Source organism: Apium graveolens, chromosome 1 (assembly GCF_009905375.1).
Source record: "Apium graveolens cultivar Ventura chromosome 1, ASM990537v1, whole genome shotgun sequence".
NCBI classification, from domain to species: Eukaryota; Viridiplantae; Streptophyta; class Magnoliopsida; order Apiales; family Apiaceae; genus Apium; species Apium graveolens.
The window spans coordinates 155,132,747-155,148,074 of NC_133647.1; the positions used below are offsets into that span (position 1 = coordinate 155,132,747).

The 15,328-nt window shown below is 33.5% G+C and overlaps 1 pseudogene; it reads left to right on the top strand.

The window, feature by feature from the left end:
- Positions 1 to 6,245, top strand: part of LOC141668426 (phenylacetaldehyde reductase-like) — a 166,351-nt pseudogene extending 160,106 nt beyond the window's left edge.
- The last annotated feature ends 9,083 nt before the right edge of the window (positions 6,246 to 15,328 follow it).

Consider the following 15,328-nt stretch of genomic DNA (forward strand, 5'->3'; position numbering starts at 1 on the left):
CGTGGGAAAGGGCATAGAGGAGGACGGGGTTATGGACGAAACTGTGGACATGGAAATTTTCGTGGTCGGTTTCACAATCAATATCATTCTGGCCACCTGAAGTGGCAACGTGATGGTTACAACTCTGGCCACCATAAATGGTAACGTGAAGTGCCAAATAAAAGAAAGGCACCCCAAGAAGGAGAGAACCGAGGCATCTGTCATAGGTGTGGATCTGAGGGGCACTGGCAACGTACTTGTCACACACCCAAACATCTTGTTGATCTCTACGAGTTATCCAAAAGGAATAATGGAAAGAGAGTAGAAACCAACTTCGCTAATTACAATCTAGTTAATGAACTAGTCAATAAGGCCTCAAATGAAATAGACACTAGTGCTAATCTTTATTATGATTTAGACGACTAGACTTTATATGTATTGTCTTGCTTTACTTATTTCCTTTGTGTTTTACTTATTTCCATTATGTACTCGGTATATTTTTAATAAAGATATTTTTTGTTCATATATGTATAGAGATGGAAAATATATGCATTGTTGACTGCGCAACCACACACGCTATTTTACAGAGTCAAAAATACTTCCCACAGTTGACTAAAACCAACTCACATGTATGGATGGTATCGGGTACATCAAATATAATAGAAGGTTTTGGGAAAGCTAGTTTTATTCTACCAAATAAGACACACATACACATACAAGAGGCTCTATACTCTAGCAATTCAACTAGAAACCTACTGAGTTTTAAAGATATTCGTCTTAACGGGTTTCACGTTGAAACTACTAATGAGAATGAAAATGAAAACCTTCTCATCACCTCAAAAACCGTTGACAATAAAAGGGTCCTAGAAATATTCCACTCGGTTTCTTCAGGATTATATGTTACGAGTATACGAGTTCTTGAATCTTATAGTGTCAACATCCCCAAAATCATAGACCCAAAACTACTTTCCCTTTGGCACGAAAGACTCGGTCATCCAGGAGTATCAATGATGCGTCGCATCGTTGAAAATTCTGTGGGACATCCTCTTAAAACTCAAAAGATAATATCCCAAGATGAACTTCATTGTTCAGCATGTTCCTTAGGAAAACTGATTCTCCGACCATCCCCAGTTAAGCTTCAAACCGAGTCCCCGAAATTCTTAGAAAAAATTCAAGGTGACATTTGTGGTCCTATTCATCCATCTTCTGGCCCATTTAGGTACTTTATGGTTTTAATTGATGCGTCAACTCGGTGGTCTCATGTATGTCTACTTACAACCCGAAATATAGCCTTTGCCAAATTATTTGCCCAAATAATTAAACTTCGAGCTCAATTTCCTGACCATCCCATTAAATCAATCCGACTAGATAATGTTGCTGAATTTACATCTGCAACTTTTAATGATTATTGTATGTCAGTAGGAATCTCAGTTGAACACCCGGTGGCTCACGTACATACACAAAATGGTTTAGCAAAATCCTTAATTAAAAGACTTCAACTTATTGCCCGTCCCTTACTCCTAAGGGTAAAGTTACCTATATCTGTTTGGGGTCATGCGATACTTCATGGTGCAAATATAATTAGAATAAGGCCTTCTTCTTACCACAAACAATCCCCTCAAGAATTAGTTCTTGGTCAAGTACCTAATATATCTCATTTAAAAGTATTTGGTTGTGTTGTGTATGTTCCTATATCACCACCACAAAGAAATAAAATGGGACCTCAAAGAAGAATTGGTATATATGTTGGTTTTGATTCTCCGTCTATTATAAGGTATCCAGAACCATTAACTTGTGATGTTTTTAATATTCGCTATGCTGATTGTCATTTTGATGAATCCATGTACCCTAAATTAGGGGGAGATAATGATTTGCATAAATTAAATTCTGAAATATCATGGAATGCATCAAGATTAAATTCTATTGATTCACGTACTAATCAATGTGAATCTGAAGTTCAAAGAATTATTCATATGTAAAATATTGTTAATCAAATGTCGGATGCCTTTAGTGACTCTAGACATATTATAAGGTCACATATACCTGCTGTTAATGCTCCGGCACGAGTTGAAATCCCTACTAAGAAATCAATTCCTGAAGAATTGATTGGTGATTCAAAGCCACGTCAGAAGCGTGGTAGACCTATTGGTGCAAAAGATATTGTACCATAAAAACGGAAATTGATTGGAATTTCCCCAGAAGTGGCAAAAGTTTCAGAAAATACCCCAGAAGTGGTATTGCCTCCTGAAGAGGTTCAAGCCCCTGAAGTGGCTGTAACAAAACTCTTAGACGTGGGATTGCCTCCAGAAGAGAATGTTGCCCCAGAAGTGGCACATGCCCCAGAAGTAGCAAATGCTTCCACAGAAGCAAAGGTACCTGAAAATTATGAGATCTCAATGAATTATATCCATAATGCGAAATTACTGGATCGTGGGAGTATTGAGGTTGATGATGTATATGCTTTTTCCATGGCATCTGATATTATTATGAACTCCGATCCTGAACCACAAAGTATGGAAGAGTTTCGACACCGAGATGATTGGCCAAAATGGAAAATTGCGATTCAAGAAGAATTGCAATCCTTGTGCAAGAGAAATGTATTTGGACCTGCAGTCCAAACACCAGCTGGTGTATTCCCTGTCGGGAATAGATGGGTGTTTGTACGAAAATGAAATGAGAGAAATGAAATTGTGAGATATAAGGCCCGGCTAGTAGCCCAAGGATTCTCTCAAAGACCTGGTTTTGATTACCAGGAAACATACTCTCCTGTGATGGATGGAGTTACTTTTCGTTTTCTAATGGGTATGGCTTGTATGGAAAAACTGGAAACACGTTTGATGGACGTTATGACAGCATACCTATATGGATCACTTGATAGTGATATTTATATGAAAATTTCTGAAGGGTTAAATATTGAGGACACTAAGCCTCGACATTTATATTCTGTTAAATTACAACGATCATTTTATGGTTTGAAACAATCTGGTCGTATGTGGTACAACATATTTAGTGAATACTTATTGAATGATGGATATGTTAATAATCAAGTGTGTCCTTGCATTTTTATTAAACGATCATCAACTGGTTTTGTTATTATTGCTGTATATGTGGATGATTTGAATATTTTCGGTACTACTGAAGATATTACTAATGTTGCTAACTATTTGAAAAATGAGTTTGAAATGAAAGATCTTGGAAGGACAAGATTTTGTTTAGGTATACAGGTGGAGCACTTATCTTCAGGAATATTTGTTCATCAATCAAACTATACTGAAAAGATTCTTGATCGGTTCCACATGGACAAAGCTCATCCACTAACCACACCAATGGTTGTTCGATCACTCGAGGTTGAAAAGGATCCTTTCCGTCCAAGAAAATAAGATGAAGAGACTCTTGGACCTGAAGTTTCATATCTCAGTGCAATTGGCGCTCTCGTGTATCTTGCAAACAACACACGGCCTGATTTTGCATTTGCAGTGAACCTGTTGGCAAGATTTAGTTCTGACCCTACTAAAAGGCATTGGGATGGAATAAAACATATATTCAGATATCTTCGAGGGATAATCGATCTTGGACTATTCTTCCCGAACAATTCAAGATCACGACTAGTCGGATATGCAGATGTTGGATACATGTCAGATCCTCATTTGGGCGATCATAAACAGGTTACCTATTTACATATTGTGATATTGTTATCTCTTGGAAGTCTACAAAACAGGCTATGGCTGCAACTTCATCAAACCACGAAGAGTTATTAGAAATTCATGAAGCAAGCAGAGAATGTATTTGGCTAAGGTCGATCATTCAACATATTCGGAAATCATGTGGATTATCAAATATTTCAGACAATCCTACAGTTTTATTCGAGAATAACTCGGCCTGCATCAAACAACTTAAGGAAGGATATATTAAAGGGGATCGAACCAAACACATATTGCCAAAATTCTTCTACGCTCATGAACTTCAAGAAAATGGTGATATTGATGTTCAACAAGTTCGCTCATGCGATATCTTGCGGATATACTTACAAAGTCACTACCTACATCAATATTTGAGAAGCTGGGAAATAATATGGGTATGCGGAGGTTAAAAAGTTTGCTACATCAAAATGTCAAAATGTGAGACATTTTATCAGGGGGAGGCTGTACTCTTTTTCCTTCGTCAAGGTTTTTATCCCACTGGGTTTTTCTTTGCAAGGTTTTAACGAAGCAGTCAATCTTTGCAATAACTCGCATTTGACAATCAAGGGGGAGTGTTAAAATATTTGAATAAATATAATGTGATTGTCAAAGCGTATCGAGGAAGTCTCTCAAATCTTACTGAGGAAGACTTGTAAAACTTATCGAGAAAGACTTGTAAAGCTTATCGAGGAAGTTTTGTAATACTTAATGAAAAAGATTTGAATAGCTTACTTAGTAAATCTTGTAAACCAACTACTATAAATAGCTCATTTAGCTAATGAAATGAAATACAACTTTCTCTCCATCTTCTATTCTCCTATACTTCCTCTACATTAAACATAACTAATATTTTCAGTCAAGGTTTATAACAGTTTTCAGTTTTTTCCCTTTCAGTGTGATATTTTTTCTACTTGTTTATAAAGACACTTTATTAACTTTACAGGGTTCACTGTATTTCTCTTTTTTCTCAGGCAGAATTGATTGATCCTGCAGTCAAGGGAACACTAAATGTTATCAGGTCATGTGCAAAAGCTCCATCAGCTAAAAGAGTGGTTTAGACTTTTTCTGTAGCAGCAGTTACATACAATGATAGGCTAAGACTCCTGATGTCGTAGTTGATGAGACATGGTTTTCTGATATAGAGTAATGCAAAGAAAGAAAGGTCCGTACCTTTGTTGTCCTCTATGTCCATGGTCTGTTGAGTAGCTTTTGACTAATATATATTGCACGCAATTGTGATAGTGATGGTTTCCAAATAGCTAGTTAATCCCATAGATGACACTTGATTATCTGAACTTTCAATTTGTGGTTCTCTCCCCATGCCTCTCTTGTTGACTGTACCAGCCGTGGTATGTTCTTTCAAAGACATTAACTGAGGATGCCGCCTGGAAGTTCGTGAAAGAAAGAGGAATTGACATGGTTACAGTAAACCCTGCAATGGTTATCGAACCTCTTCTGCAACCAAGTCTCAACACAAGCGCTGCTGCACTTTTGAACCTAATAAAAGGTGATGGCCCTATAAAGCTTTAATTTCAGTGGCTTAGTTTGTAGTCATTTAATTAAAACTGAAGCACAAGAAATGACAATATAGCTAACATTCATCATCAAATTAACAAATATTACTGTAATATGAATTTGTACTTTCTGACTAACTTCATTGAGTAATTATGTTTTCTTATATATGCAGGAGTGCATACATATCCAAATGCTAGTTTGGGGTGGGTTAATGTAAAGGATGTGGCTAATGCACATATTCAGGCATTTGAGATTACGTCAGCTAAGGGAAGATATTGCATGGTTGAGAGCGTTGTACACTACTCAGAACTTGTTGATAAATTGCGGGATCTCTATCCTTCGTTGCAACTTCCAGTACTCAGGTTAGTTTTTCCAGCCCCAACTGTTTCTTTAATGATATTTTACAAGCGTACTTATATCCATGCTAACCTGACCTCGGGCATAATGTAGTACTGTATATATTAATTCCACTAGTTCCCCAGTTTGATCATCTGTACTTCTCTTCTATGTTGTTGCATTTTGTAGTCAACTAGTCTCTCTATATTTAACAGATAGAATCTGTTGCGACATTTGTGGTTCTGATTGTCTGAGATTGAGTTATATCTGACAAAGTTCCTGCTAAAATATCATTGTCATATTATTATAGATATATTGCCATGTTTACATAAACATATATACGAGTGAAAAATGTCTATTGTCTAGATATAATGAGAAGATGATCACTCAGAGTAGCTGGATCTTCATCTTCATTCATTTTTAGATACAGATTGTTACTTATATAATAGTGTTCATATACAAAAATTCCAGGTGTGCGAATGACAAGCCCTTTGTTGCAACCTATCAGGTCTCCAAGGAGAAAATTAAAAGCTTGGGCATCAACTACATCCCTTTCGGGGAGAGCCTCAAAGAAACTGCTGAGAGCTTGAAAGAGAGGAAATTATTTGCTCTCTCATCTGCTTTGTAATGTGATCAGGGCTCTAAATGAATAGTGTACAACGCTCTCAACCGCGAATGTCAAACTTGAGCTTAAACCCAAATCGAGTAAAAATTAAAGTCTTGCACATTAATGAAACGAACCTTAAAAATCATGTTAAAGTTTAGCTCATTTGTGAACCGAATCTAGCATCAAACTGTTTATATTGTTCTTCCTGATATACAACCGTAAATATGATGGTGGATTTGCCAAATCTCAGAAGTGTTCTCTAGTGATAAATAGCTGTTAGCTGCTATGTAATTAAATGAAATCTCATTTAGCAAAAAAAAATCTTGAATGTTTTTGGAGTAGTAGTTGTAGTGGTTGTTGTTGGGCCTACTGGGAAGGCACCCAATTCCATTAAATGGCCCAGTAAAGACCATTTGCCAACTAACCCAATTAAATGCAAATAAATGGGCCAATTCAAATTGATCACATAAACTTGCAACTTTTCAAAGCCACGTACTCACTTACTACCGCCCACAAGAGTCTTGATTTGAGCGACACCTAAAAAAATGGAATATCATAATTAAAACCTGTGGTGATAGATTTAACAACGTTTCGGGTTAGTGTACAAATATTTTGTCTAATTTCGTGTTTTCGTATACTAAATTTTAAATATGAATCTGACGCATTTGAATTTGTGTACACGGATTATATATAAAAAAAATTAATTATTAAAAAATATAATAGATAATTAACAAATTTAGTTTATCGATAATAAATGTCTTTAAAAGCATGTATGCCCAAGTCTAAAAGTGAAATAGTGGAGTGCTCACATAGTAAACAATCGAGAAATAATAAAATATAATTTAGTATTTACAATTATATATATGTTATTTAAAATAGGTAAATTTACATTTGATATATAATATATATATATATATGTATGTTACATATTTTTAAAATTTAATTATTTGTTTATTCCGTATACTTTGGTTCCGTGTTGTGTACCTAGATCGGAAACCCAAATCTGACACTAATTATATTCGTGTTTTTTCGTATGTTCGTGTACCAAATTTTTGAACTCAAACACTAATTATTCGTCTCGTTCCATACCGTATTAATGTGTTGTATACAAGTATTGTCAGGTCTACCCTTAAGTATTATGGGTGTCTATTTTTACTAGCTTTTTACATGCTTTATAAATAACTTTTATGAATTTTTTATGTTCTATTAATTTTTTAAATTAAAATTTGAGAAAATTACAAAATAATATTTTTAAATTACGTTATAAATTATATCTTTGAGGTTTTTTGATATTTGACTAAATTATGATCTAATTATTTGTTAAAAAAGTAAAATAATGTATGCAAGCCCTCGTCAATAATGATCTTATTAATTTACTTGAAATTACATTTTACCAAAAAAAAAATCAACTTTAAAATTACTAGATTTTATACTTTTATATCTTTTCAACTCAATGACTTTATCATTGTTTATTATTTAAATTTTAACATCTTACTTTTCATTTTTATGATATGTATTAGTTTTTATTTAAAAAAAATTAATTATATTAATGGATTGGTATGTGAGTTGATTTCAACTTAATGCTTACATATATATATGTTATATATATGTTAGATATTTCCCTAATACAAACTCGAGGTTATGTTAACATCGTTGCGGATGTGCCTCTTGAATCTTCCTCTGCTTTATTTTATTTATATTAAATATATTGTTTTAACTTTTCTCAAATTATTTTATTCACATTAAATCTTATATCAATTATTTTAATTTCTGAAATTACTATATTACTACATAATTATCGTATCACAACAATAAGTCAATAACTCGTGTATATTAATTATATATAAGTAGCGTATAATTCGTACGATACACGGATAAATTTTAACATTTGTTGCCTCATTGTTAATATAATGTTTATTTTTTATCATACAAATATAAATTATAAATATAATAGATATTTATTTTCAAAGTATTATATTCGAATTTGTTCAAATTTTGAATATTATAATTTAGTATAAATAGTATACATTCCAATATACAATTTTAATACAATTTAAGCTACATTTCATATTTGTTAAAAAATATATCTTTCTTAAGTATACTTGTTTAAAATAACATACATATTTTTTAATAATTTTAATAATTGTTTTGAAACATGTTTCCATAATATTGATGTAGTTTGATAATAGTACATACTATTTTGATAATAATAATAAAGTATAGATAGTTTTTAGAAAATTATTATTTATTTTGTTATTATTATTTTAAATCAACATTGGTATTGTTTGAGGGGTAATGATAGCAAGCAAGATTTTTGGCTAAGAACCAACCGATAAGTATTACTGCCTCGGTCCCGTTAAGATCTCTATGTATACTTTTTTCACGCATTTCAATGTTCAAATATTGTATAGTTATATAATATTTTTTTTAAAAAAAAATTCTAAAATAAAAGTTTAATGTTTAAATTTTTATTCAGGAAAAAAAATTTCAAAAAAATATTATGCAACTATATGATATTTGAACATTGAAAAGCATGCCAAAAAGTGATGTATAGAATTTAATGGGACAAAGAGAGTAGTATTTAGGTATGATCGGAGATTGTTACCTATTTTTATTGAATCAACATAAATTATAATATATACCGTATTAAAATTTTCTTTTTAAAAAATAATTACCATAACCGAACCGAGACACAATTACCATGAAATCATGTGTATTTTTTTTTATTATTAAAATTTATCATATTTTATGGTGATAGAATTTCACTAGAAGTCCATTTCATAAAAATAGAAATTATTCTCTTTCATTTTAAAAGGTACAATCCTAATAAAACACTGATTTTGTAAGCTGATACTCCTGCATTACCAACTCACCATTTTTTTCAACTCCCATCAAGGACCGTACCTTATGCCTTCCAGCACATATCATGACCATGACCTGAACCTCGTACTTCCAAAACCACAAACCTCATGACCAACCCGTATCACAAGACATCATAATCCATGCCAATTATGCTCCATTCTTTTATGAGTTAAGTTGAGCTCATGCAAAAATTTTAACACATCACATACCAATAATTATTATCTTGGATTGTAATTTTAATCGAAGAGTATTTATTAGTATTGAACAAATACGTGCTATATATTTTAATTTTCGTATAAGTTTATACATGATCGGTAGATATAATAAATTTGATTTATTTTTTTTTCTTATAATTATATACATGATCATTAGAGTTTATTAACCATTTCTTATACGTAACATCATAAAATTTAATATAACGTTAATTTAAAAGGTATAACATCGTTAATTAAATAAATATTATGTGTTAACTCATCTATTCTTTTCGTAAAATAGTTATTTTATATGTAAAATATCGATTAGTATTATTATTTTAATAGTAACTTAATTATTTTTGAAATATATAGGTAACTAAATCAGCAAATATAAAAAGAAAAATATGATTAAAATGTTATTATATAACTATAACGCGACAAATAGCTATTAAGTGTATGATTAATAATACAAAAGATATATTGGCATAGTGGTATTGAAGTGTGCATGTTATTGGCTAAACTCCGATTTAAATCTCATTAACAACATTTTTTTAAGTATATTAACATACAGGGAAATCTTATATTTTACTTAGAATAAAAAGTCTCACCAATATTATGTTCATATTGTCCTATTAGATATTGAAGAGATATATGTGTGAGAGAGAGACGGAGAATTAAGTTCTATCAAGTCCTTATTTTTTGTTGAGTACAGGAGTCCATGTATATTTTGTTGGGTATAATTCTAACTACACAGCAACAATGAGCAGTTATTTATATAATAACAAGAACATGGCAAATAACCAACTAACGAAATAAAACACGAAGGCAATAACAAACTATAAAGACTGTAATTGACAAAGAAAGTAAAGAAAACTTATCTCTTATCGCTTTCCAAATTCTGATAAGAAGAAGAACACAACAGCTGAGTCGCCAAATCCTTCAAGAGGACTTGACTGTTCTTGAAGAGATTATTGCCCCCCACTTAAGCTGTGATGGAATGCAGCAATATCGCTTCCAGGATAAAACAGCAACAGATCAATCTGGCCACAGAACCAACAATGATCAACGGCGACTCGCACCTCAGTTTGCCCAAAAAATCTATGCAACTCATATATGTTTGCGAGGTAGGCACCGAGACTTGTATCATTTTAACCTCAAGTATACCTCTCAATATATAGGCATCTCAAGTTGCTTTTCTTCTATTTTACTCGATGTGGTACACCAAGTAACAAAACAGAAAAAGTAAACAAAATGAGTTTTCCTTATTATTTATATTATATCCTGATTAATTATTATTATTATTACAAAATATATTCAGAGTATGATTAAAATAATCCTTACTCAATATATTTTATATTAATAATTAAATAATCAATATAAATAATTAAACTTGTAATAGAAAAGAAAAATATAAGAGTTCCCACTAGCACTAGGCCACACAAGCATTTCACTTATGCTAGTAGTTGTAAACAACACTAACAAAAGATGTTATATAAACTCAATATCTTTCTTTTACAATACCAATATGGGACAAAATCCCCAAAACCCATTTCAAACAAGCAACTTTGTCTCAATATATTCATGGATTCCACTAAGAAAATATCTTAGATCCAAATATGAAAGTTTAAGTCCTCATGTCAAGGAACAACCTGCAAGTGTTAGTTTCCGGAAATCATATCAAGAATATATATAAAATATGCCTCAAACTTTCCATTTTCTAACAATCCCCCACAAATCCATAATTAAATTGCATACCAGATTTTATCATGACTTGCTTTAAGTGTATTGAGCCATCAGGTGTTGTGCATATGTTGTGTACTTGATGATTACATAAACAAAACATCTAAGTAGAATTTACTTAGTGAAATTATGTAGCACTCGATGGATAAGAATTATAGTCCCGACGGATAACTCATTATAGTCCCGACGGATGATTAACTTATTATCCATCGAGTGAGTAGCTTATGTAATTATAAGTTTGTAGCACAGTTATGTATGCACCTTTGTATAGAATCTGTAGTAGCATATAAGTCATGTTGACTTTAACTAGATATGCAGAATAGGTTGATTAATTGTACATAAATGATGTCTTGTAATTCTGCATAAGTGAAATAGAGTCAAGTGCCAAAATAGCTACCGACGGATGATTAACAAAGCCATCGACGGATGATCAAATGACTATCAACGGATGTTTAATATAGCAGTCGACGGATGATCAATTAAACCATCAACGGATGTTCTGAAAGTCGACGAATGATCATATGAAGAATTCAAACAGCAGTTGAACAGTGAAAGCTGACACACAGCCGTCGAGATGTATACAAACACATTGTGGAAGCTCATTAACTGGGTAATAGAGGACGAAAAACAGCAAAACTTAAGACTGATAGTTTTTATATTTGTTCAGTTTTTTGACTTTGTAATCTTGGTATTATATAAACCAAGAGTGTAGCAAATAGAAAAAAAAACTGAGATAGCTGAGAAACACAAAAACAGAGAAATCTTTGTAAGCAGAATTATTAGCATTTCCTGTATTCTCAGTAGTTCCTTTTGTAAGCAGTTGTGAGCATTCTTGCACACAGAGTCCTCTCGATATATTATATATATCTCTGGTGGAATTGTTTAAATCCACTAGAAAGTTTTTAAAGACTCTTGTTTTTAATTACTTATGTTTTGATTCAATTAAGTTTCTATTCCGCATTGTGCTAATCAAAACATTATATCTATATTCGAGTTGAACATTTTTATTTCGAGAAAAAGGTTCAAGAATTCCATTCAACCCCCCCTTTGTAATTCTTGCTATATTGTTAAGGGACTAACAATTGGTATCAGAGCAAGCTCTTAATCTACAAAGAGTTTAAAGATCAAAACAATTCCGCAAGATAAACAAGAAATATGTTGGAGTCAAGATTCCTTTTCTTGATAAAGATAATTACCATCATTGGAAGGTAAAGATGCATCTTCATATGCTTTCTCAAGATGAGGCCTATGTGGACTGCATAGAAAGAGGCCCTCATGTCCCAATGAGAGCTGCAACAGGAAACGAGCCATCTGTTCCAAAGCCAAGGCATGAATGGTCTGATCCTGACATTGAACAAGTCAGGAAAGATAAAAAGGCCATGAACATTCTGTTCAATGGTGTTGATGCAGACATGCTTGATAACATCATCAACTGCAAAACTGCCAAGGAAGTTTGGGACACAATACAGATAATTTGTGATGGCACTGAGCAAGTAAGAGAAAATAAAATGTAGCTCCTGATTCAGCAATATGAGCATTTTCACAATGAAGAAAGTGAGTCACTCATTGACATTTTTAGTAGATTCCAAAAACTACTAAATGCTCTTAAGTTGCATGGAAGAGTCTATCAGACTAAAGACTCCAATCTGAAATTTCTCAGATCTCCTCCAAAGGAATGGAAATGACAGTCTCATTGAGAAACTCACAAGATTATAAGGAGTTTACTTTGGAGAGACTGTATGGCATTCTGAAGACCTATGAGCTTGAGATAGAGCAGGATGAAAGAATGGAGAGAGGAAAGAAGAAAGGAGGATCCATTGCACTAGTTGTTGATCTGGAAAAGGAGAAGGAAGTGAAGATGGAAGCTATAGAATCAACTTCAAAGGTCTGTGAGAATAAGGGTAAGGGGCTAGCTGCAGAAAGTAAAGAATCATTGAGCCAAGATGACATGGAGGACATTGATGAGCACCTAGCATTTCTTTCAAGGAGATTTGTCAAGCTCAAGTTCAAGAAGAACTTTGGAGCAGCCAAGCCAAATAGAAACATGGTGGATAAGTCAAAATTCAAATGTTTCAAATGTGGCTTGGCAGGGCAATTTACAAATGAGTGTAGAAAGTCAGATTCCAGTAAAAAAAGGTTTGAGTCTGTGGATTATAAGCAAAAATACTTTGATCTACTCAAACAAAAGGAAAGGGCTTTTATTACACAAGAGAAAGACTGGGCAGCAGATGGTTTGGATGAAGATGAAGATGTCAGCTATGTCAATCTAGCCCTAATGGCCAAGTCTGATGAAACAGAGACAAGTTCCTCAAGCAATCAGGTAATCACTACAAACCTTGCACATTTATCTAAAGCTGAGTGTAATGATGCCATAAATGACATGTTTACAGAATTGTATCATTTACGTGTTACACTTAAGTCCCTCACTAAAGAAAATGCTAAAATCAAATAAAACAACTTGTTTTTAAGTGAAAGGAATAATGTGCTTGATTCTCAGTTTGTTGAGTTTGAGAAACTAAAAATTGAGTGTAAGATTGCCAAGGAGGAATTAAATGAGTCCTTGAAAAAGGAAGAAATTTTGAAGAAGCAGCTCGAGCGTGAACGAGAGGTGATTAAAGCATGGAAAACATCCAGGGATGTTCATGCTCAAATCACCAAAGTTCAAGAAATTGAGTCTTTTTGTGATGAAGCCTGGAAGAAGAATAAAGAGAAACTAGAACCTATTTTGGTACATGGGTTGTTGACAGATGTAGACTCGACGGATGATGAGGACTATCCGTCGGATAATAAAAAGTGTTATCCGTCGAATGATGAAAATCCTCATCCGTCGACTGTAAGCAAACCCATTAGCAAAGCCAAATTAATCAAGCTAAATGAAAATTATGGGTCTGTTTCCAAGAACTTTGTTTCAGGAGAGTAAAGTCAAGCTAAGAAAGGGAAAAAGGCTAATGTTGGTCACATGACTGTCAAACAGTTAAGTGACAGACTTGAGAAAATTGAGGTAAAAATAAAGACTAAAAGGAAAAACAATAGGAATGGTAAAGTAGGGATTAACAAACACAATAACTACACACCTGATAAATATGCTCCTAGGAATATCTGTGTCAAGTGTGGTAGTGTAAATCATTTCTCTGTTAATTGCAAATCTGACATGCCTACTCTCATGTCTGTTCAGTCTCAATTTCCCAACATAAATGCCATGCCTCCCATGCCTGTTAATGCTATGTCTACACAGAGTATGAATGCACAGTTTGCTAATATGCCATTTGCACCTAATCCATATTATGCTGCATACAATATGCCTCAAATGCCATTTAGCATGCCTTACTGGAATAACATGTTTGCACCAAGCATGTCATTTCCTGTTAGCCATAATATGCATGATAATTTTGTTGCATTAAATGGTTTCAAAGGGCCAACCCAAATGACTAAGGAAGAATCTGAAATTCCTAAGTCAAATGAGTTAAGACCTAAGAAACAGAAGAAGAAAGCTAACAAGGCAGGACCCAAGGAAACTTGGGTACCAAAATCAACTTGATTTGATTTTGATGTGTGCAGGGAAACAGAAGGAATCTTTGGTACTTGGATAGTGGTTGTTCAAGACACATGACTGGTGATTCTACCCTGCTCACAGAGTTTAAGGAGAGAGCTGGCCCAAGTATTACTTTTGGAGATGACAGCAAGGGTTATACTGTGGGATATGGCTTGATTTCAAAGGATAATGTCATCATTGGAGAGGTTGCCTTAGTGGATGGTCTCAAACACAATCTGTTGAGTATCAGCCAGCTTTGTGATAAAGGCAACTCAGTAACCTTCAATAAAGAAGCCTGTGTTGTGACTAATAATCAAAACAACAAAGTGGTTCTCACTGGTGTGAGAAGAGGAAATGTGTACCTAGCTGACTTCAACTCAACTAAAGCAGAATCTGTAACTTGTCTTCTCAGTAAAGCAAGTCAAGATGAAAGTTGGCTATGGCACAAGAAGCTATCCCATTTAAACTTCAAGACCATAAATGAGCTGGTAAAGAAAGAACTAGTAAGAGGCATTCCTCTAGTGGAGTTTACAAATGATGGACTGTGTGATGCCTGCCAAAAAGGGAAGCAGATCAAAGCATCATTCAGGAAGAAACTTGATTCAGCAATTGAAGAGCCTCTGCAACTGCTTCACATGGATCTGTTTGGACCAGTCAATGTATTGTCAATTTCAAAGAAAAGATTTTGCCTAGTAATTGTAGATGATTTTTCAAAGTTCTCTTGGACATATTTCCTAAAGTCTAAAGATGAGGCTAGTGAAATCATCATCAATCACATAAGGCAAGTTAACAATCATCCTGATTTCAAAGTTAGAAGAATCAGGAGTGACAATGGAACTGAGTTCAAGAACTATGTCATGAGAGCATTTTGTGAGGAAAATGG